The 25,574-nt window shown below is 39.3% G+C and overlaps 1 protein-coding gene across 9 annotated transcripts in view; it reads right to left on the bottom strand.

Annotated features, from left to right (window-relative positions):
• The window catches only part of EXOC4 (exocyst complex component 4), a 799,095-nt gene that overhangs the window by 499,400 nt on the left and 274,121 nt on the right, over positions 1–25,574 (bottom strand). The window lies entirely within an intron of this gene.

The following is a 25,574-nucleotide window of genomic DNA, read 5'->3' on the forward strand; positions in this document are numbered from 1 at the left end:
TCTGGCGTAGGCCGGTGGCTACAGCTTCGATTCGACCCCTAGCCTGGGAACCTCCATATGCCGCGGGAGTGGCCCTTGAAAAGGCAAAAAGACAAAAAAAATAAAAATCTGAAGAATAAAAATGATATGGTCATCTCAACAGATGCAGAGAAAGCTCTTGACAAAATCCAACACCCATTTATAACAACTTCCAGAAAGCTGGCATAGAGGGAACCTACCTCAACATAATATACGACATATATTTGCCATGTATGACAAGCCCACAGTTAACATCATTTTCAATAGTAAAAAGCTGAAAGCATTTCCTCTAAGATCAGGAACAAGACAAGTATGTCCACTCTCACTACTTTTACTCAACATAGTTTTGGACGTCCTAGCCATAGCAATCAGAGAAGAAAAAGAAATAAAATGAATCTAAATTAGGAAAGAAGTAAAACTGTCACTGTTTGCAGATGACATGATACTATACATAGAAAATCCTAATTGCTACCAGAAAACTACTGGAGCTTATCAATGAATTCAGTAAAGTTGCAGGACTCAAAATTAATATACAGAAATTCCTCATGTTTTTATACACTAATAACAAAAGATCAGAAAGAGAAATTAAGGAAATAATCCCATTTACCATCACATCAAAGAATAAAATACCTAGGAATAAACCTACCTAATGAGACAAAAGACCTGTACTCTGAAAACTATAAGACAATGATAAAGGAAATTAAAGACAATACAAACAGATGGAAAGAAATACCATGCTTAGAATTAGAAGAATCAATATTGTCAAAATGACTCTACTACCCAAGGCACCCTACAGATTCAGTGCAATCCCTATCAAATTACCAAAGCATTCTTCACACAACTAGAAAAAAAAATTTTTTAATTTGTATGGAAACACAAAAGAGCCCAAATAGCCAAAGCAATCTAGAGAAAGAAAAATGGAGCGGAGGAGGAGGAGAAGAAAGAAAGAAAAGAAACTCACAGAATGGGAGAAATTCTTCGCAAATGAAGTGACTGACAAGGGATTAGTCTCCAAAATATACAAACATCTCATTCAGCTTTTTTTATTTTATTTTATTTTTTTAGGGCCACACTTGCACCATATGGAAGTTCCCAGGCTAGGGGTCAACTTTGTAAGTCAACTATATTATAATAAATTTTTTTAAATAATAATAATTACCCTTTTTGGCTTAAGCTCACTAAGCTGGTTCCTTTTCACCTAAAATCAAGAAATCCTAATTATGCATATGGGGATTAGAATATATTTCAGGAGTTCCCGTCGTGGCGCAGTGGTTAACGAATCTGACTAGGAACCATGAGGTTGCGGGTTCGGTCCCTGCCCTTGCTCAGTGGGTTAACGATCTGGCGTTGCCGTGAGCTGTGGTGTAGGTCGCAGACGCGGCTCGGATCCTGCGTTGCTGTGGCTCTGGCATAGGCCAGCGGCTACAGCTCCGATTCAACCCCTAGCCTGGGAACCTCCATATGCCGCGGGAGCGGCCCAAGAAATAGCAACAACAACAACAACAACAACAACAAAAAAAAAAAAAAAAGACAAAAAAGAATATATTTCAAACCAATGGAGGAAGAACAGGATTGATCAATAAAAGGTGGGTAGTTCACTAATTTCACATCTCAAAAAATTAAGGTGAAGTTCTACTTCACATTCACACCAAAATAAATTCCATATGGATTAAAGACCTAGATATGGTAAGAAACACTGAATGTGCATAAAGACTTGTAATAAGGAAAAATTTACAGTCTAGAGAAAAATGTTTTTTTAATATTGAGGTAGGGAAGCTTTATTTAAACAAAATTAACAATCAAGAAGCTGTAAAGAGGAGTTCCCATTGGGCTCAGTGGCAATGAATCCAACTGGTATCCATGAGGACACGAATTTGATCCCTGGTCCCACTCAGTGAATTAAGGATCTGATGTTGCCCTGAGATCAGTGTACACTTAAGACGCAGCTCGGATCCTGCACTGTTGAGGCTGTGGTGTAGGCCGGCAGCTACAGCTCCAATTCGACCCCTAGCCTGGGAACTTTTCATATGCCACAGGCGCAGCCATTTAAAAAAAAAAAAAAGAAGAAGAAGCAGCACTAAGCTGTAAAGAAAAAAAGACGATAAGTGACAAAATTTTAAACTTTTGCACAATAATAGATACTCTAAACAAGGTTTTAAAAAAGCAGATTACAGTGGAAGAAAATGATTTTGCTATACCTGAAAACATGAAAAGTTATACATAACATATACGAATTAACAAAAACTATGGAAAAATGGTCAAGGATTAACAGCAGGCAATTTGGAAAGAAAAAAATAGAAACACACCAAATGTAAACCAAAGTTCAGGATAATTTGTTTAAAACTTCATTACTGTGCATTATCATCTATTTCCTCTTATGCCCTTTAGTCTTAAAAGAGTATAGAAGCTAATCAAGTTGGTCACATGGGACCCTGGGGTACCAGAGCTGAGCGCAGACTTTCATTTTTCTGCCCCTCATGCTTTTTTCTGAGGACAGTCAGCAGCAGCGTTTTCCTCCTGAGCAACTGCACATTTATGAAATGATCTGAAGACGTATCAGCAGTGTTAACTGTCAAACATCTTAAACAATCAGGATTCCATGATAAAATTTTTATCTCATATCCCTTCAGTGAGCATAAGCATAGCTTATGGGGACCATCAGAAACATTTTAAATTAATTCCTTTAAAATTGAAAAAAAAAAGAAAAAAGGAATATGAATAACATTTGCTTGTAATTGCCAAAAGTATTGTTCTACCATTAAAATGGGGAGGTGTTAGCTTAAACACATTCTTCCCATTAAATGAGTCAATATTTTACTCCCTCCCCCCAAATGCCACAGGTATTTCATGCATTATTCATACATTACATTGAAGAAATTGATTATTATTGAAGCTGCACCTAGAAAACGAATGTGAATTAAAATATTCAGTAACTCTTTTAATTTCAAGTTATATCTAAATTCCAGAAAGCCACAATACTAATGCAGTTATTAGATTTTACTTTTACACATTTCCTGAGAATTACATTTTTAACAGATTCCAGGGCAAAATGTTTTTACTAAAAAAAGAAAGTAAACCAAAATGCCATCTAACATTTCCCTTCAAGAAGCATTTCACCATGGGTGTTTTAAAAGACATATTTCAGCTTTGATCAAGGAATAAAAAGCAGATGAATTAACAAACATATGACAAAGGTCAGAAGCAAAGCGTGAGGGGAAAACACTCTCATTCCCAATGCATGTGCTCTTTTAAGTACAATGAAGAACAAGCTGTTGGGTTTGGGCAGTTAGTATCAGGAGAATCCTCTTTACTATTCAGAGCGCCATCAAAATCATGCATGCTTTACGCACCATACACCTGCATCTCAACATCCGGACTAGTTCTAATAACTCTATTTATTTAAAAAAAAATTCTGAAGTTCCCGTCGTGGCTCAGTGGTTAACAAATCCGACTAGGAACCATGAGGTTGTGGGTTTGAGCCCTGGCCTCACTCCGTGGGTGAAGGATCCAGCGTTGCCGGGAGCTGTGGTGTGGGTAGCAGACGCGACTGGGGTCTGGTGTTGCTGTGGCTGTGGCGAAGGCCAAGAAGCTACAGCTCCGATTCGACCCCTAGCCTGGGAACCTCCATACGCGGTGGGCACAGCCCTAGAAAATAAAAAAATAAAAAAAAAATAAAAAAAAAATTCTAATGTTTAAAAGTTCGTGAAAATGGAAAGCTTTGTTTTTAAGATCAAATCATTAGCACTGGGCTTAAGAAATCCCAAGGCAATTTGTAACATGCATATGGCACAATCAGCTCACTGGCAGAGAACCGATATGCAACCTAAGATTGCTGTGTTTGTTTTTCTTGGAGGAAGAGACGAGGCTAGGTGGTATTTAAAGGCATGTGATGGGAGTTCCCGTCGTGGCGCAGTGGTTAACAACCGACTAGGAACCATGAGGTTGCGGGTTCGGTCCCTGCCCTTGCTCAGTGGGTTAACGATCCGGCGTTGCGGTGAGCTGTGGTGTAGGTTGCAGACGCGGCTTGGATCCCGCGTTGCTGTGGCTCTGGCGTAGGCCGGAGGCTACAGCTCCGATTCGACCCCTAGCCTGGGAACCTCCACATGCCACGGAGCGGCCCAAAGAAATAGCAAAAAAAGACAAAAAATAAATAAATAAAGGCATGTGATGACCACAACACTCTGAGGAAGTCAGGCTGAATAAAATGTGTGTTGTTTATGGTGAAAGGATGGGTCGCTCGCTGCCTCTATGGTCAGTTAACTGTTTTAGGTTAGCTGCTCTCCTCTGAAGGGCTAGATGAGCAACACTGGGGCGAGAGGCACTTACAAAGTCCCAAGAAGGCCCATCCTCTAGCTGCCTAACAGCTCCTTTTTCTCTGATTTAACGGCATTCGCACTCCCTCCCTCACTGCTTGAACAGAGGGAAGCAGGAAGCCTCTGAGAAAGCCCCTCGCAGGGAGCTCAATCCAGTCCTTAGGGATCGAGAACACTTCCTTGCTGGCTTGGCGCCTTTCCTTTTCACTTCTGCCCACTCCGGATGCCCCCAAGACCAAGACCAAGTCTTCAGGCCTCTGCACTTGAATCCAACCACTCTCTCAGCATTTCCGTCATCGTTTCCATCAACACCCACAAAAAAATACTCCACTAGGGCCTTATCCCCCTCGTGTGAATAGCCCCATAATTCCTCCCAAAGCGGTTCATTCCTACCATAATGCCTCCTCCGTAGGTCTTTAGCGTTTAAGTAAAAAGGCTCCTCTTACACACCGAAACTCCTCCTTACTGTGGTGCTTCTTATTTTGTTTCTTCCAAAAACTAACATGGTACATCCTTATTAAATGTAAAGCTGGGACTTGACTTCCTCTTTCGGGCCAGCATGGGAGTCGTGAACTTGGCAGTGATGCGAGATTGAAGATGAGGTGACCACGAGGAACTGGTCAACTAAAATTAAGCTCACCTCAAAATGGGAGGAAAAAAAAAAAGAATGACAAAGGAGGGCAAGAAATCTCCTTTCAAAATAAGAAGAATTAACTCTAGATATGTATGGAAATTCCATTTAGGATAAGAATCAGCGACAGCAACAGCCAGAAGGGACTATTTGTACTGAAATACAAGCCATTAACTTGAGCCAAGCTAACAGCAAACGACTGCAGTGGCAACTGTGGGCTGCAGATAATTAGTTTAGAACCTATTTGAACATGAATATTTTATCATCCAGCACAAAACTCGTTATGGAGAAGGATTAGAGAGCCTGGATGTCCAAAGGCTCTGGAGAGGTGATCTGTCAGGTCCCAGTAAGGAGCCTTCTAGGAGAAAGCAGGTTTAGTGATTCAGCTAGACTGGATTTCATTAAAGTTACACCAATCCATTAAGAACCTATCTGGTGACAAGTTAAAGAGCACAGGTACCAAGTGACACTGCAACAACTTAACTATGGGCAACAACAGTCAAGAAAACTGAAGTCAGTGAAAAATCATCTCAAGCAATTGTAATTCCCTCAGTGATGCACACATCCCATTTCTATGAGAGACTTCTGTCATAAAAGCAGACCTACCTTATATAGCTACATATAAAAGGTAAAAATCCAAAATTCTGAAAATTCAAAATTACATGTTTTGGGCTATGCGGGACTAGATAAACTCGAATTTTTATTTTCAAAACAGTTGCACATAGGATATATGTTCAATTAGTTAACAACCATTGTTAAAAACCTTATTTGGGGAGTTCCTGTCGTGGCGCAGTGGTTAACGAATCCGACTAGGAACCATGAGGTTGCGGGTTCGGTCCCTGCCCTTGCTCGGTGGGTTAACGATCCGGCGTTGCCGTGAGCTCTGGTGTAGGTCGCAGACGCGGCTCGGATCCCGAGTTGCTGTGGCTCTGGCGTGGCCAGTGGCTACAGCTCCAATTCGACCCCTAGCCTGGGAACCTCCATATGCCAAGGGAGCGGCACTAGAAATAGCAAAAAGCCAAAAAAAAAAAAAAAAAAAAGTCTTATTTGCATTTTCTCATTTAATCCTCAGCATCACCCAGGAGGTAGATATGACTCTAGTCTGTTTTGTAGATGATGAAACAGCAAAGAGATGCTAAAGTGACTATGTTTAAGATCATGTGGCTGAATTAGTGCTGCCAAAGTTTCAACCCATGCAGTCTGATTCTAAAGTCTGGGCTGTTTCTCTGTGTATGTGTCTCAAGTGACTCTGAGGCTTCTGAATGCAATGCTAAGTTCTTAGAAGGTCAAACTTAATGTCTTTGAATATAAGCAAAAAAAAAAAAATTAAAAAAAAATAAAAATAGTAGCACATAGGTATTACTCAAAAATATTACTATTGTAAAGAAAGAAATGCAGTTTAAAAAGAATAAAGTTACAGGTTAGCTGTGAAAATGAAACATGAAATGTCTTACCTGGGAAGACAGTTAACGTATGACTAATGTACAACCATCTTCTTAACCATCACATGCTCAGCGGCCAGCAAAGAAAGTCAGCATTTTAATGATTGCTAGCTTTATAATCTATTGATATGCTTCAGTCTCTACACAGAATAGCCGCATCCAGTACAGTCCCTTAGGCAGATGGAGACTCAATAAATATTTGCTCATTGTTATTTAGATAAATAACATGCCTAGATCATTCTGTGTTATAGGAATTAACCCATACCCAAGGGGCATTACAGGCTAGATCCAATTTTGCCAATAACTTCTAATCCACTGCTTTCCTAAACATTTTTTCATCCCTAGCAGTCCTGGGGGTTTCTATTTCACGACATACTGCCATGCCGAAGGGGAGTTAGAAGATGAGGAATCCTCTGACTGTTTATCCATCTTTTGATTCCACACACACTCACGGCATGTAGGGTGCAAGACACAGGGTTTTAAACAAGAAGACAGACATGATTCCTGCCCATTAGGGTCTCACAGTTGAGTTGAAGAAAAAAACATAAATTAAAAATTACAATACAGTGTGATAACTGTTAATGCATAAGGAGCTAAAGGAATAGGAAAGAGAAGAAATTAAACTCCAAGAAATCAGGTGGAGCTCTACTGATGAAAAGTGACATGCAGGATGCTAGCCTGCAGCATCAGACGGGACTAGGGACAGAGCACGCTCAAGTGCAGTAACCAAGAGGAAATGACAACAGCCACAAAACCTAATATCGGAAATGAGCCCTGTGATTGGAATTCTGGTTCATGGTAATTTTGTTGGGGGTTGGGGGGGGGGAGTCAATTTGGTTGCACATTTTGAAGCATAGATCAGGCAGATTGGCACAGATACAGCCCAAGTACTGGAGGCTGGAGGATATAGCAATGAAATTCTCCACCAGAGATTAATTTATTTTGAAATTGACCAAGATTATAGCAATTCTACTTTGGCGTAGCGGGCTTGGGAACTTAGAGTGTAAACGTATTTTTCAAGATTCTTGTTAAATCAACCCTTCCTAACAATAAAGACTTTTAGAGAATAGTATTAAATTACTGAGAGCCAAGGGAGTCCCCACTGTGGCTCAGTGGGTTATGAATCCAACTAGTATCCATGAGGATGCAGGCTGGACCCCTGGCCTCGCTCAGTGGGTTAAGGATCCAGCATTGCCATGAGCTGTGAGGCAGGTCGCAGATGTGGCTCGGATCCTGTGTTGCTGTGGCTGTGATCTAGGCTAGCAGCTGCAGCTCCAATTCCACCGCTAGCCTGGGAACTTCCATATGCTGCAGGCAAGGCCCTAAAAAACAAAAAACAAACAAGGAATACTGAGAGCTAAAACTTAAAATCTGATCAACCTGTGATAATACAGTCTGTAAGCATTTTACAGTTTTCAGGAACAGGCCTGGGTGACACTCTATATAGACATTTCCATCTACCATGAAATAAAGTATCACTTAAGAAAAGCTGATATGTAAAAATCTAAATTTACTAACAGATAAACTGAAATTTTTCAGTATACACAATGAATTTTTACTTTCAAGACAGTTCATCTCTGTATTCCTCTATACAGCCTAGTTCATGAAGAAATCATAAGATTTATTTTAAAAAATATTTCTTTAAATTTTGCATTATATATATGCATACATACATACACACACACTGTGTGAAATGGGAAACTTACAGATCTACATACAACCTACTTATTAGGTAAAGGAAAATTTAAGCACCACAGAAGGGATGTGGGTGAGGGAAGGAGACACCAGAGGATGACAGGCTATAGGACACATAAAAATCTACCGCAACTCTCCATTTTCCAATAGTAAAATAAAACCTCTCGCTGTGTTGGGAACAAAAAAAAAAAATTGGGTCATACTGCCTCCCCCTGGCGGCCAACCCTTATTCTGGTTCCCATTATCTATGCCATTTCTAGACAAAAAAAAATTGGGTCTGATAAAATACAGGGAATAATTAAAGGCAGAAAATCATGTTTGAGGTGGACTTTGAAAGACAGGTCAGATTTTATTGAGTAGATACAAACTGAGTGTACAAAGAAGAAAAGCGGAGTTCCCGTACGGCTCAGCAGAAAGGAAGCTGACTAGCATCCATGAGGATACGGTTTGATCCCTGGCCTCACTCAGTGGCTTAAGGATCTGGCGGTGCCATGAGCTGTGGTGTAGGTTGAAGATGCGGTTCGGATCCTGCATTGCTGCGGCTGTGATGTAGGCTGGCAGCTGTAGCTCCGATTCGATCCCTAGCCTGGGAACTTCCACATGCTACAGGTGCGGCCCTAAAAGACAAAAAAGACAACAGGATTCCAGGTAGAAGTAACAGCACATTTAAAGGCACAGAGGTGGCAAGCAGAGAGTCTGAAGCACAGCAAGTAGTTCAGGAAATGGAATGGGCAGAAGAAGAGGAGCAGGAAATAACAGCTGGTGGAATAGACAGGTGACCCCATGAGGAAGTTTTGAAAAGGAAAGTAACATAATTGGAATATTATTTCAGGACTACTCTACACATTCTATAAAAGCCAGAGACAGGAAATTCATTTAGTAGAAGATTAGATATAATCCAAATGCGAAGGAGGAAAACGTGTGAATTAATTGGAACAGGGGGATTAAAAAAATTAGACAAATGTAATATGATATACTTTATAAAATACTTTATAACCGTTATCTTTTTGATTCTCATAATAAGCCTATAAAGCGAGTAGCATATAAAACATAAAATGCTGTCCCCATGTTATCAGTGAATAATCTATGCTTGAGATACTGTAACTTGACCAATGTTACCTACCCACTAGGCCAAGGGTAGTTTTAGACCCCAGTGCATGTTAACCCAATGATTCTTCAACCTTGCAAAAAGCAAACAGATTAGGCATGAGGAAGGGTAAGTTCTGCTCCCTTCCTTTCATATCTCAAACACATTTTGTTCAAATATTTAATAAAAGTCTTCAAAGATATGGGTAAATACAACATATTAAAGGGAAGACGTGCCTTGATTTCAGAAATATTTAAATGTAAAAAAAAAAAAAATCACGAGGAGTTCCTACTGTGGCACAGTAGGTTAAGGACCTGGTGGTGTCTCTGCAGCAGCTCAGGTTGCTGCTGAGGTGTGGGTTCAATCTCCATCTGGGTCCAGTGGGTTAAGGATCCGGAGTTGCTGCAGCTATGGCATAGGTCACAGCTGTGGCAAGGATTCAGTCCTTGGTCCAGGAACTTCCATGTGCTGCAGGTGCAGCCAAAATAAATAAATATAAAAAACGTGAGTTTTCTTATCAAGAAAATATGGTTTTTCTACTTTGTTCCAGACACTGTGCCAGGGCCTATGAATATGGTGGAGGATACATTCGTGCAGGCTGACTGGGCTGGCTGTGTTGATTAGCTGGCAACCATCAGTTCTATCACTGGTTTAGGAGAACTTTTCCCCACCCCCATTTCCAGTCATCACTGAATTTCAGCAAAAGGAGCCTGCACTAACAGTCCAAGCTACCAATCTCCTGTTCCTAGGAGGTGGCTCTCAGTGGAAAAGGAGGTAATGCCTAATGTATCTGGCATTTGAAGTAGCTTCAAATTATCAATAATTATGCCTCAATTTCTCTAACATGTGGGCATCGACAAAATCTCTCTGGTTAAAAGTTTCCAGTGTTGGCTAGACCATAAACGAGAAGTACCTTTTTGCTTTTACATGACGACAGTAGCACAAAAACATCTTCAATGATTTCTGCCCTGTCTATTACAACAGCTGCTTTGAAGGAAAGCTAAAACATTTAAGATGCAATGTAAAACAATGCTAGCTGACATAGAAACCAATAACTCTGTCTGGAGCTTCGAGAAGCATTTTTATGAGGTCTGAAATCCATGGTTCAATGGAGCCATGTTTTGTTTCTTGCTTTTTGGGTTTTTTTCATTTCTGAAATCAAAGGTTCTTGATGATATAAAACAACCGCAATATCATGCAGTCAGAATGCAACTAGTTTTATTACTTTTAGATGCAATCAAAATGCCAAATGCCATTCACAATACCATTATTCCTGAACCATGAAAACATACTTAAATTCATTATTATTATTACTTTTAAGGATGCCCCAAATGATCTATCTCTATCTTCTCGTGGAGACTCAATAAAACAACAAAATTAATTTCCCTCTCCACAAGTCAGAACGGATACCCTACTCCCTGCTGTTAATGAGGTGACAGAAACACTTCTGCTATAGCACAAATGCACTCATTTAATGACTTTTGTCACTTGGCAATTACTATAATAACAGCAACTCATCCCAAACTTCAGTGTTTTAACACTGGCGTATTATTTCCATTTCCATATTTAGTTTGCTTACCTTGTGGACAAATTTAAATGAATGAAAATCAGCTAGATTACAGGTGGTAAAAACCCCAAAAGAAACACCATATGGAAATCCATATGCTTTGGCACGCTATCAGCATGTGACAGAATCCTGGAATATAACTTAGAGCATAACTGACATCCCCTCTGGACTGGTGCTCTAGAACATTCACATGTGAGCCTGGTGCTAACAGATCCTACGTCGAACTACTGCATACAGCACATCAAAATGCACAGCCGTTACTTTTCTCCTTCCAAAAAAGCAAACAGAGCAATTTCAAAACAACGAAAATTACAGAAACATTATCTCCCTACACTCTAGACCAGAAAATTACCAGATGAAACTTCCCTTCTGAAGAAAAACCTGGACCGAAAAAAAATCAAATGGCAAAGCCGTGAGCAGCTATAGCAGTACGGTTTTAGGGCAGCTGCGCAACTGAAAAGTCTGCAAAATGGAGACATGTCTCACATCGCAAAGAGCCTTTTGAAACATGTAACACAGGCACAGACGGATGAATTAGGAAACATGCTTTGCATCACACTGTTCATTAAAAAATGATCAGGAATCACCTCTCTAATAGGGTGACGTATGAGTCATGGTTGAACCAGAGAAAAAGAACGAGTAGGAGACGCACATTAACAGAGTGTAAGTGACTGGGGACCAGCGAGGCAAGGCTGAAATCCGCAAGGCGGGCGCTAATCCCCAGGCAGGAGCTGAAGTTGTTGCCAGACAGAATTTCTCCTTCAGAGAAGCTACAACTCTGCTCGTAAAGCCTTTTGCTGGTACAATCAGTCCCACCCAGATATCTAGGAGTACCTCCCACACAAAGTTCCAATTGTGGGCCTTAATCATATCTACAAAATAACTTCAGAGCAACCCCTAGATTAGCATTTTATTGAATTAACTAGGGACTGTGGTCTAGTCAGGTCTACGCATCAGAAAGAGCATCACAAGTAATAATTTGGCATCTGGCACCATGCCCTTATTTGTGGTTGGAAAATAGCAGACAGCACTCCTGCACGGTAGCTTCAGCTACATTCAAGTGGGTATGCTTTCTTCTTTTTTTTGAATTCATAAAAGTGGGGGATCAAGTACCAAAACACCTTAAACTAATGATGCTGCTGGTGTTAATAAAAAATAGGAAAGCCACTGCTCTTGGCCGAAAGCTAGATGTCATTAAACACAAGATTTGCTCAGAGATGTAGCTTTCATAGTCTCAAACTTGGAGATCTAGTTTTTTGGGGTTTTGTTGTTTGTTTGTTTTTTTAAACCTTTATTCTTTAAATTCATGCAGGTAAGATAACTGTTATCTTAAAGGATGACCAGAAATATATGATCATCCAAAAATATATAATAAAACAAGCCTAGAAAAGACCTGGTATTTAATACAACTGAACACAGTACATTCTGCTAGCAAAGGAGTTGGGGTCTAGAGTTAAAGATTCTTATTTAGGGAGTACCTGCTATGGCTCTGGCACTCTGCGTGATGCTGGAGTCTGAGTGGTACACCAGGAAGACACGCCCCTGCTCTTAGAAAGCTTATTTGGTAAATATAAATGATTTACTACATAATATCTCTTCCTTATCAGTGTAGGGTTGATTAATACATACTGAAAGTGACAAGAGTTTCATAACAAACCTTGGCTTCAATTCAAATACAGAAACATCTTACAACATACTTCATGAAAGTTTTGATTCATAAGAAAAAGTCAGTTCAGACACAAAATTCATTACCACTTATGGATAATGGAAAGTACACGATCACACGTATTCCAACATTAAAACCATCAAGGAACAGAAGCGACAAGAGAAATAGGAATTTTAACAAGTAATGATAGTTTGATAGTTTCAAAGACACGTAAGTAAGCAGAACAGGTTACTAGACCATTACGTGATGGAAATCCAAGATAAAAACTATGTTCCAGACTTCAACAAAGCACCTGCCAAGATCTCTTACGGTGGCTTTGGTTAAAATATATATATAAATATAAGCAGAACAATAATGTACTTCGGTAGCTTAATTAAACCACAAGACTAAAAGACATTGAGAAGTGAATAGACGTCAACTCAGAAAATGTTATTCGTGTCAAACAAGGGTTCTGCCTCGGCTCTTGTTTTTGGTCATCCTTTTTTTTTTTTAAATAACATGGAAGAAAAATACAGCCACAATGTGTATCATAGTTACGCATGTCATGAGCTTGAAAAGACAATAAAGACAGAATCAGAATCCCAACAGACCAGCATAGTCTAGAGCTATGCACCCAAAGCTGAGATGAAGAAAATGTCAAAGAATAAAGGTCAAGTTGCACAACGAAGCAGAAAAATCGGCCTGGTAAGAAGGGAGGGGTATCGAGAAAAGGCGAACGTACAAGGACCGAAAGGGTGCCACACCTGACGGTAGGGGAAGAGACTGACTTTAATAAAGGGGCAGCAGGGAGCTTCAGAAAAGGAGTGAAATGTTCCATCAGTTGTGATTACACGACTACGTACATGTGTCAAAACGCATCCAACGGTTAACCTAAAAAGAATGAGTTTACTGTATATCAACTACATCTCAATAAACTTATTTTAAAAAATAATAAAGTGGACAAACAGAGCTATAAAACAGCACCAATGGAGAATCCTTAAAACTCCATATGGATGAACAGAGTAACTAGCTATAAAATAGATCTAGAGTAAGAGACTAATAGAAGCTTGCATGAGCAGACATACAGTGTGCAGAACAAGAAAAGTAAACCTTCCAGCTCTCCCCTGGACAGATTAAATCTGATCTGGAAAAGAATAGCCATTTTTTTAAGAGCAAACTGAACCAACTGAAATATTAAGAAGATCAAACAGAACATCAAAGGCACTGGAAAACCAAAAACATCAACTGGGACCGGAGGGCTTCCACCTGAAAAAGACGACGTTCAGTGAGAACATTCTGGCCATCCGCGTGTATCACAAGGACTGCCCAGAGAAAATGGGAAAAGACACTCTCTGAGGCCGGACGGGATCAAAGGGGAGTTCCCGTCGTGGCTCAGCCAACCCCTCTAGTGTCCATGAGGATGTGGGTTTGACCCCTGGTCTTGCTCAGTGGGTTAAGGATCCAGCATTGCCGTGAGCTGTGGCATAGGTCACGGATGTGGCTTGGATCTGGTGGTGCTGTGGCTGTGGTGTAGGCCAGCAGCTGCAGCTCCAATTTCACCACTGGCCTGGAAAACTTCCGTATGCTGCACATGCGGCCCTAAAACATAAAAAAGAGGGACCGCTATGTTTTAAGCAATGGAAAGACTGGAAAACTCCTTGAAGAAGTAATGCAGAGAGAATTCAAGTATCCCAAGAGTCGTTAAACTAGAAGGCTTTTAAGACCTTTCAATATTTATTGACTATATTCAAGTGAGTGATAACAAAAAAATCTGAACTGGGAAACCTGTAGCAAATATGGAAAGGAAGATAAGAAAACTCTGTGAATGCAAAATCTAAGTGAATCTGTGCCTATGACAATGTGAAGAAATAAGAAAAAGGGAAGTTAAACCAAGTTATGATCGTTACCATGAAAAGTCAAAGAGCCTGCTATGTATTAAACGGCTATTGGTAACAAGTACTGTCCACAGTTACTCCTCAGAACAACCCACTGAAGGAGTTATTATGACAAGTCTACCTTTAGAAAAGAGGTAACTGAAGCTCAGAGAAGTTCGATAACTTGTTCAACATCTAGAAATTGGAGGAGCTGGGATTCTTTCTTGGATTTGGCTCAAAAGCCTACCCTGTGCCCACAGAACACGAATGTGATTCCCAGACGTAGAATTCCGTTACCTGGAAAATTAACTTCTGAGAGATGCTTTGCTTCTTAATGATACTAACACATGAGGCATTACTATACTTTTTTTTTTTTTTGGTCATCTCGCAGGAGCCCTGAACCTAAAGCCTAGAAGGGGGAAAACGTGAGAAATAACTTTCACACAGTCAAAGAAACATAAACAAGTTGTTTAACCTTTTTATCTCTTGCAACTTTTCACACATCAAGCATCTATATAAATCCCTGGACTTTTAAAAGCCCAAACTGAAACAGAATGAAGAAAAAAAATTAATCAGAACAAAAGATAAAGAGTTATCTTCCTACTCATCCAAACCTTATCTCCTACTTTTTTCATATATGAGATACAAAGCTCTGAAGCATGCTGACCAGGAAAAAGAAGGAAGGGAATCTACAAATGGAAGATAACAAGGTTTTTTTTCTGCAGCCAATCACCCCAGCACATCAATATCCTGTTTCTTTAGAAACAGAACATAAAAGGTTATGGCTTTAATTCCCTTGATTTGGTTAAAACTCACACTGGACAAAATACCACCTAACCAACTTATTAACAGGGTCCTGGACATCAAGAATAGAAGAAAGGCGGGGGGGGGGGGGGAATGACAGTGCAGAGGTTCTGAAAGTTTAGCTAAAATGTAGAACGAAAAGGAATTAGATACTGCAAGGTGACCTAATTTAATTTGTTACAGGCATTGATAAAAATGGATTCTGTAGTCCTTGATCCTGACTGACAAAGAAAAGACATTTCAAAACAAAGGTATCTGCATCACATAGAGAAGTAAGGTAAATCAGTGTCCTACTGGGAAAACAAATGAATGGCGGAAGTGACTATAAAAGTCACTCTGCCAGCGGGAGCTGTACTAGATTTCAATTTAACTTGATCTTTAAATGATTACGGGACTAGAGGGAAGACAGATAAAACAATGAAAACATTAGGCCTAGACATGCTGTGATTATCAGCATTTGAAAATTTATTTTAGGTCTGAAAAAAAAAAAAAATCAAAGCATTAATACCGGATAAAAATTTATCTTGAGCAAGTTCTTTTTCAGTCTGCCTGGGTGTAATTTTTAAGTTTGGTCTCAGGCAGAGGTGATGAGGAATCCTTTGTTCTCTTCAGGAAATATGTGCTGTGTTCTTAACACCTTTATTTTTCCCAAGGCACCAGTATTTGGTGCTAAAAGTCAGGCAAAAAAAAAATATATATATATATATACACACAGACACATACATACATATGTAATAATAATCAAAATATAGCCCCTAGCCTTTACTATTTAACTTTGTTCAGAAAGGTATAATTCAAAATTTTCTAAGTAATGCTATTTCTGGGAGAAATAAGATAAACCTAATTTCATTTGCAGCCTAACTAAGGAGTGAGGGTCCATTTATCATTTTTAAAATGCTAGCCAGCAGATCAGATTAGTCTGTCACTCACAGCACTGTCAAGATGACTCAATGTGATTGCAAAGTCGATTTTTATGGCCATATTTGAACGAATAATAAATGTTCCCATAGAGGCTTCAGTCTGAGGATCTCGAAGAATGTGACTGATACAGAGGATAAACGACAAGCACACTTCTGGCAGGAGTTTCATTGTATAATCTCATCCCACTCCTTTCTAAAGAAGATCTATCTGGAAGAAGCCCCTAAAATGATTAAAGCCTGGATAAAAGTGGTATAGAAATAAAGCTTGGAGGAAGCGAGATTACTGTGGCTGAAGAAAAGACAGCATAAGGATAACCTAATAATAGTTATTAAATATGTGAAAGCTTATTGTCTGAAGGACAGGTGAAGCTGTTCAAGCAAGCAACTGAAGCAGAAATGGGAAGGAAGGAATCACGTAAAATGAAGGGACTCGCCCACAGTATAATCATTAGATACCGAAAGCTATAAAAATACTCTTCGGAAAATCAACAGTGGGGAACAGCCACGGAATAATACCGTCAGTGGAGTCAACGGAATTAAATTTTATCTGAATATTCAAGATAATCTACTGAGATTCCAAAGAAATATTGAAAGAAATAGAAATATTAAATTCAACAGAAAGGGAAAAATCTGCTTTCAGGAAAAAAATCTTAGGCCACTGAGATTATTTCAGGATACACAATTTACATTCAAAGTGAATTCCGGAAGAATTATAAAAAAATCTGATGGCCATAAGTCATTATTAAAGGGAACTAAATATCAAAAACAAACTGCAAAGCCAACCGAGAGTTCAAAGCCACATCTAAAAAGCTCAAGTTTCCCAAAACACTCAAGCTGTTATGTCTGTGGTCTAACTGAAAATATGGAACTTTTATAACTTTGGTCATCTTATGGCTCTCAATTGGCATATTTCTAGTCTAAACACATGATATTATTACTATTTTTCATCTGTAAGTTTCATTTCTGAATTCATTAATAAGTTTGAAAAAACAATTTCAATTTTTCAGAAAACATACAAATAAAACTGGTACCAATAATCAAATATAGAATTTAATGTCATCAGTTAAATCAGTTTGAAACCATTTTGAAGCATTTTGTGGACACTTTTTCTTTTTTCATTTTTTTTAGGGCCGCACCCACAGCATATGGAAGTTCACGAGATAGGGGTCGAATTGGAGCTCCGGCTGCCAGCCTACACCACAGCCACAGCAACGCAGGATCCCAGCTGCATCTGTGACCTACACCGCGGGTCACAGCAATGCCGTATCCTTAACCCACTGAGTAGGGCCACGGATCAAACCCACATTCTCATGGATATTAGTTGGGTTCTTTACTGCTGAACCACAACAGGAACTCCCTTTGTGGACACTTTTAAGTGGACATTCTCTGGCTATCTTAAAAAAAAAAACAAGAGATAACAAATGTTGAGAATACGAACAAAAAGGAACCCCTATGCATTGTTAGCAGCCACTGTATGGAAAACAGAACAGAGACACCTCAAAAAATTAAAAATAGATCTACCATATGATCCAGCAACTCCTCTTCTGGGTATGTATGCAAAGGATACATATATGTATACAACAGGCTAGCAAAGAGATAACCCGAACTCCCCATGGTCACTGCGCACTAATCACAATGTCCAAGATAGGAAGACAACCTAAGTAAGTATCCATCAACAGATTAATGGATAAAGAAGGAAGATGTGAGGTCACTCACACACAAACATAATGGAGTATTATTCAGTCATGAAAAAGAAGGAAACCCTGCTTTTTACAACAACGTGGCTAGATCATGAGGCTATGCTAAGTGAGAAGCCAAACAGAAAAAGGCAAATACTGTATGCCAGCACTCCTATGTGGAATCTAAAAAGGCCAAACTTGTAAAAATCACTGAGTTGAACGGTGGTTACCAGAGGCTGGGGGTGGAGAAATTGGGGAGATGCTGTGTAAGGGTGCACACTTGTAACCAGTGGAAAAGTCAGTCCTAGAGATCTAATGCATAGTGATTATCGTCAACGATACTGTACTATAAACTTCAAAATTAAGGGACCAGATCTTAATTGTTCCCACAACAAAAAAGAAATGATAATTATGTGATTGGATAAAGGTCTTAGCTAATGCTATGGTGGTTATCACACTGGAATATATAAACATTCAAACCAACACACTGTACACATTAAACTTAGACAATATTATCTCAATAATAAAAAGGTAAAGGTAAATGGGTCTTCTCCAAGCAATATATTATCTCAAAGTAATCTCTGAATTAAGTTTTTACCTGAGGCCTTCAGCTAGCAGCCACACTCTCTAGCCGCAGTCAAGTCTTAAGTGACCACAGTCCTGACTGGCGCCTGTCATGCGAGACCACGGGCCAGAACCAACTAGCTAAGCCGCTCCTGAATTCCTGACGCATAGCAATTGTGAGATGACAAATGTTTGTTGTTTTAAACCAAAAAAAAAAATTTATTATTATTATTATTTTTTTTTTGGTCTCATTAGGGCCGCACCTGCAGCATATGGAAGTTCCCAGGCTGGGGGGTCTAATCAGAGCGGTAGCTGCCAACCTACACCACAGCTACAGCAACACAGGATCTGAGCCACGTCTGCAACCTACACCACAGCTCATGGCAATGCCGGATCCTTAACCCAGTGAGCAAGGCCAGGGACTGAACCTGCAGCATCATGGATACTAGTCAGGTTCATTACCACTGAGCCATGATGGGAACTCTCCCCCCACCCCACCCCCAATTTTTTTAAGAAAATGCACTTATACTGTGTACTAATAGAAGAGACAGACTTAGGTGAGAGTTCAGGACCTTGGAGTTTCCTAGGAATCAAAAGTGTGTGACCACAAGAGACCTGAGCCTCTGCCTTCCCCACTGGCAGCCCTTCACTCACATGAGGCAAATAGAATGTCTGCACAAAATTTCTTTCCTCCAAATTACTCCCAACTCTGCCTAGAATTTTTCACTCTATCATCATGCTGAAACACCCACCAAGTAAAGGTCCAAGTGCACGGATAAGAATTTTTCAGTAAAATAGAAATATACCTGGATGGATGATTCACACCTTAAAAAATATATATATTTATGGGGGATCATGTATCATTATTCCCAAGTGTTTACAGCCAATAGCTTTCAAAGCTATTAGAGAGATGCTAGCGAGCAGTGCAAAAAAACTGAGCAGGTAACACTGACTAGACATTCAGAAATGGAAAATTAATGCAAAGGCCATTTGGGCACAGATTCTTGAGAGATGGCATACCTAACTTTGGTTTCCTGTGCGGTGCACAAATTCTCAAATTGTTTGGGGAAAAAATGGGGACAATCATTTCCAGTAAGAAAAAAAAAAAAAGTAAATAAAGACTAAAAGCAGCTTAATTAAACCTAATTATCTCATGTAGACAGAAATATTCAAAACATGAGCCAAGACTTTATTGTTAACATTTTTTTTTTTTTCCCACTGTACAGCAAGGGGGTCAGGTTATCCTTACATGTATACATTACAATTACAGTTTTTCCCCCACCCTTTGTTCTCTTGCAACATGAGTATCTAGACATAGTTCTCAATGCTATTTTGTTACCTATTTTAATGAGAAAACGTTCATGTGCCTAGAGTTATAAATACAAATGTTAGTGACATCAGCAATAGGGAACTAGCTAATGAGAGAAGTGCTTTGATTCATTATGTAAAAATACCCCACATATCAAGGGATTTCACATTTCAAAACATTAAGTTTTTTAAGTTTTTGGATGAGAAGAAAATAGAGAATAAATAACTTATTTCTGCAACCACATCTTTCTCGACCTTATAATGGGAAGCTAGCTATTTAGCTTTGCAAGAGAAACTGGCCAAGTCCATCAGGTCCTTATACTGTCCCATAACATGCAAACTGATAACTGCTGGCAGAAACCTTTCGGAATAAGAGACTCAAAGCTTCTGAATAAGGAAGCAATGGTAATTTACCAGAAAAACACACACATGCATATACACAATGAGCTACACATTAGTAAATGAAAGCATAGATTTGGAAATTGTGTTTATAAATTTGAAAGTAAATAAAAAGGCAACTTAGCAATTTAGGAAATGGTTATAAAAATGAAGCCATGCATGCAAAACTTATTAATGTTCTTTTAATAGTTTTCTGAGGTAATAAGAACTATGATGGGGTAATCAGTTGGAGTTACCTGGTTTTTAATCTACTTTCTTCTCCTGGGCACCCTGCACCATATGTTCCTAAAATTTTTCCATTAGTGGCTCATTGACAAATGGGACAGAAACAGTATCCTAAGGCTGGAGTTTCAAGAAAAAGACATCCAATGGCAACATTTAGATGGTATGTGGTTTACCACAGATTACATAATGACAAAAAGTGGCCATCAGGAATAAAATTGCAGCTCCTGTAAGCAATTGCATTAGTGAGGCAGGTGCTACATAAATGATAACAAGTAATGGCAACAGTAATAACAAAAAATGCCTTATGTTTATCTAGTGCCTTCCTTCTAAAGCATTCAACACTACCAACAGGAATGAGCTAACTGCTCCTCTAAGGTTTTAGAGGTTGCGGGCAGTGATATTTCTTTTTTCAGTATCTGAATTATAGAAAGGCTTATCAAAGAATCATAAAGCAAGAAGGGATTCTGGGAGATTATCTACAGCAAGCCCACTACTTCTAAAGCAGATGTGCCCCTCCGCATGCCTCCTAAGAATTTTCTGGGAAAGAGTAAAACTTCCCCAATCCAGGGACTCATAACCTTCATAGACAGTGTGAAGAACTTCTTCCAGAAGGACAACTGCAAATTCAGATTATATCCATGGTGGGATCGAGGGAAAGCTTTCACGCTTATTAATCTATATCACAATTTCCTTTCCTACAATGAAAACTGCTATGTCACCTAAAAGAGGGGAAAACTCCGAATTCTTAAATCATCACCATCTATACAGATATTACAGTTAGCTTTCAGAGAGAACCTATGTCTGAGACAATGGCTTTTCCTCTTCTTGATTAACAGGTACTATGACTGCCTGTCTTCAGTTAAATCAGTGAAGAATAGAAGGCAACTGAGATCCAAAACTCTGTGACAGGGGAGTTAAGTTCATTTGAAAGTTCAGACATTGGCAGCTATGCAAAATGGAAAGATACAGCCCAGGGGATAAGGTTAAGGACAAAATGAGATACAGGAGAGATGGTTATTTGCATCAGATACCAGCTGGCAACAATAAAAGAAAAAAACTCTTACCTAATCAAAGCATCACAGTGCTTAAAGTAGGTCAGAGTACAGAATGGTTTGATTCCCATTTCCATGCAGGGTAGGACACTCTGCCACTGCCTCCTGTCCTACTCTTTGTAATTATAAGATGATGAGCTGCTTGTGGGCATAAATATAAAATTGTCCTTTTCTAGAGTAATGGAGGAAAGCCACATCTTAAGTATGTCATGGGTACAAGACACACAGGTAAACGATAAAGGCAATTAAGTACACATTTCCAGAACCGAGAATGCCGGAGCAGAATCAGTTTATATTAAAAACATACTGGATGAAGAATACGAAAAGAAAAGAAAAACATACACATGTAGCCATTTCACCGAGGCAAGTGAGCGACCCTTTCCTCATACATATATCATGTATCCCAAAAGAAAATTCAAGCTCCTTGAGAGCATGAATACAATTTTTTAATCTATATTATCAATTCAACCATAGGGGGGCAAAAAAAGAAAAAAGGACTAAGAGCAAAAGATTTTAAGGAGAGGAAAGGAGGTCTTTGTTAAGCTATGGATGCAGAGAAAACTGGTTAACAGCAAATAAAGGAACACAACTGTACACCAGCTAACATTTTGGTTCTCCCATGAAGGATGATCCATCATTTAGGGGAAAAAAAAAAAAAAAAAAAAAAAAAAAAAAACAGCAACAGATTGAGAACTCACAAATCCGTGGTAAGTGAAAGAATGTGCCTATTTTCTAGTTCTTACACCAGAGTGCAAAAGCAACTGTATTTGGATTCAAAAGATCTAGGTCTGGATCCTAGTCTGCTGCTGACTAATTATATGACCTTGGACAAGTTATCCAATCTCTGAACCCAGCTGCCCCATCTATTGAAATAAAAGCATCCTTATGGCCTGTCAATCACAACAAAGCATGTGAAAAAAGCAGGGGAAGTTCCTGAAGTTGTTTCTGTTATAAAAATAAGACATTTAGTTATAAGAGAAAACAAAATGAACCAAAAGGATGGGCTACTGTGATCCATATGTCAAACTTTTAATAATTACATACATCTTCAAAACAGTTCACGATTGTACTTGAAAACTGATATATCTTGATAAAAATAAACTGGAAAGTTCTACAGCACCATAATTCTGGCTGAAGACAATATTAATATCCTACATGTAAAATTATTACTATTTTTTATGGCTGCACCCATAGCATATAGAAGTTTCTGGGCCAGAGATCAAATCTGAGCCATGGATGCAACTTACACCACAGCTGTAGCAACACCAGATCCTTTTAACCCACTGCGCCAGGCCAGAGATTGAACCCACAACTCCACGGGGACCTGAGCCTGATGTAGCCAGATCCTTAAGCCATTGGGCCACAGCTGGAACTTCTCCACATGCTGAATTACTTTCCCAGAGGAATATAAAGAAAATAGTTCAACATGGCATTCTGCTAGACTTGCCTGCTACGTGTACAGCGCATGATCATGATGGCTGATTCATGAGGCAACAAAGAATCTGACTAGTAGGACCACTTTTCTCTTGGTGAGAAATGAACAAAAATAGAGCACAAGTGGTATTTATTTCCAGAGATAATATAGACTTAAAAAGATGAAGCACAGTACAGAAAAAGGGACATGTCCTACTTTGCCCCTGCCTACTTCCTGATGACTACTATGTGGATATGATGGCAAGAGTTCAAGTAGCCATCCTGGACAAAAAGGAGATACTGGGAAAGGAGAGCACACGTGCTGGAACTTACTAAGAAAGAGCCGGTTCTTTGAGGATATCATGAATCAAGGCCACCATGCCAGGACTTGACTGCCAGACTTGTGTGAAAGAGAAATAAAATCCTGTCTTGTTTATACCACTGCTGAGTCTCTTATTTAGAACCAAACCTACTTTTACAGCCAAGATGAAGCAGGAAGTCTGTCAACTTGATAAGGAGAGTTTTTAAATGGATTGACAGTAAAACAGAAGCAAGCTTAGATAAAATAGTTAAGTAAAAGGGGAGACATCCGGTATGACTGGAGAAAGTAGTATGATGCAGATTATACCCAGTCATACTTTGCTGAAATGAAAAAACAAAGCCTGTTACAAACAACACTGATGAGCGGATGAGCCTGTGTATCCAAGAGCATAGACAGAGCCATCTTCCAAAGCCATCTTCCAAGTGGGTAAGCATAATAACCTCCTAGGAGTCACTAAGGCTTTGAGGCTGTACATCGAAGGAAAAAGAGAGAGGGGGATGGAGAGAGAAGGGGATGGAGGAAGAGGATGAGGGCGGGGAGAAAAGGAGGGAAATTATCCGGTTAAAAAAAAAAAAAAAAGTATGGGAAACAATACTGCATATAAAGGAAAATTATAATTTATTGAGCACACACTCTAAGGGACTGCATGCTATGTCTCTTCAGTTGACCTACTGAATCCCTGCAATAACCCAACTAATCCCTATTATTGCAGATAAGGATAGTGTGGCTGGAAAGTTTAGTAACTCAAAACGCTACTAAGTAGAGAAGCAAGAATCCCAATTCAGGCCTTTGTCTCAAAAGCCCACACATTTCCATTCCATGGATGGTGCTGCTGCCTCAAAGCTCTATTTCTGAACAAAACTAACTAGACCCAGGTATTTGATTTTTGGGGGTGCAATTTAAAAAGTATTGTGTTTTTGCATTCCTTTTCTAAAGTTTCATTGTCAGTATACAGAATGCTACTGATTTTTGAATGTTAATCTTATATCCTGCTACAATGAGATCCTGCTGTGTAGCATTGAGAACTATGTCTAGATACTTACTATGCAGTACGACAATGGGAGAAAATATTATGTATACATGTATGTGTAACTGGGTCCCTGTGCAGTACAGTGGGGAAAAAAAGTGTTGGGGGAAATAACAATAAAAAATAAATTAAAAATAAAAAATAAAGAAATAAACACACACACACCAAAAAAAAAAAAAAAAAAAAAACCTAACTAGATCCAGAACAGAAGCAAAGTAAAACACTCAGTTTGGCATAAAAGACAAGAGAAATAAATGTGACAGCACTCTATTAAGCTGAGCCACTGGAAAAGAAAGAGATAATGTGTCAGTCACAGAAATTTTGGAAGAAAATGAATATGTTCATTCAGAGTTTAGAGCAGCAACAAAATGTATGCTGGAAATGCTTAAAAAAAATGTGCACTCACTAATCTTAACAGAATGAAGAATCTTAATGAAACCTAACAGAATCACATGTTTAGAAGATACATGCGATTCTAGGGCTAGAGTCTATAAAAGAAAATAAAATCTACAATAAGGTAATGTTTTAATTGGATGCAAGAATTGATATTACTTTACAAATAGGTATTACACTGGCTTCCATAAAAGAGTACCAGAGTCCTGATCCTCATGCTGTCCTTCGTTTGAATGTAAATCCTACAGCCTCCGGAGAGAATGCTGCTATCACCCTTGCTTTCTTCAGTGTTTCCAATGTTAGTGCTTATCCTAAGTGAAGTCAGGATTCACAATGACTGTGGTCACTCAGATAGGACTGTAAGCAACAAGGTGTGAGAAACTTCCTTTTTCTCTTTATACCCATACCTGAGGCATATGGACGCTTCGGGCTGGGGGTCAAGTCAGAACTGCAGCTGCAGGCCAGTACTATAGCCACAGCAACACCAGATCCAAGCCACATCTGCAACCCACGGCAGAGCTCGCAGCAATGCCAGATCCTTAACGCACTAAGGGAGGCCAGGGATCAAACCCGCATCCTCACAGAGACAGAGACAACATCGGGTCTTAGGCTGCTGAGCCACAATAGGAACTCTGCGACATTTTTTTAGAACACATTCCTTACACCACCATTTGTGATCATGTCAACTCTAAACAAAAAACCTATCCCATCTACCTCATAGTTTTTCCATTTCTGTCCCCAAAGAGCATATTTTCAATCAAGCAGTTCTTTTGTTCGATAGGAATGACTCAAGAGGACTGAAGGTAACTATGCTGTTTATGTTGGCTGACTTGAAATCACAAGAGAAGCCATCCTCAAAATCTATTTATTTCCTCCCTTTGTTTGATTCAGTCTGATTGACTTTGAACACTGATGTAACACTACTTGTGTGTGTACGTGTGTGTGTTCGTTAGTGTATATACATGTTAATGTAATTCAATACGACGAGGTTAAACTGCAGAGAAAACATTTCTCAGCCCTTGATTAAGGCCTGCATTAAGCCATCAGGCCCCATCACAAGCCTTGCTGATGAGTAGCTATTTGGACACACACAGAGCTGTGATTTTCATCCACTTTACTAATCAGCAAGTTCAGATTTGCTGCTAATGTGACAGTGATGAACAGGAATGATGCTAATGTGACAGTGACGAACAGAA

Source organism: Sus scrofa, chromosome 18 (genome assembly GCF_054392235.1).
Source record: "Sus scrofa isolate SSC_HxYL_T2T_F1_AM1 chromosome 18, Sscrofa_HxYL_maternal_Yorkshire_Landrace_v2.0, whole genome shotgun sequence".
Lineage (NCBI taxonomy): Eukaryota > Metazoa > Chordata > Mammalia > Artiodactyla > Suidae > Sus > Sus scrofa.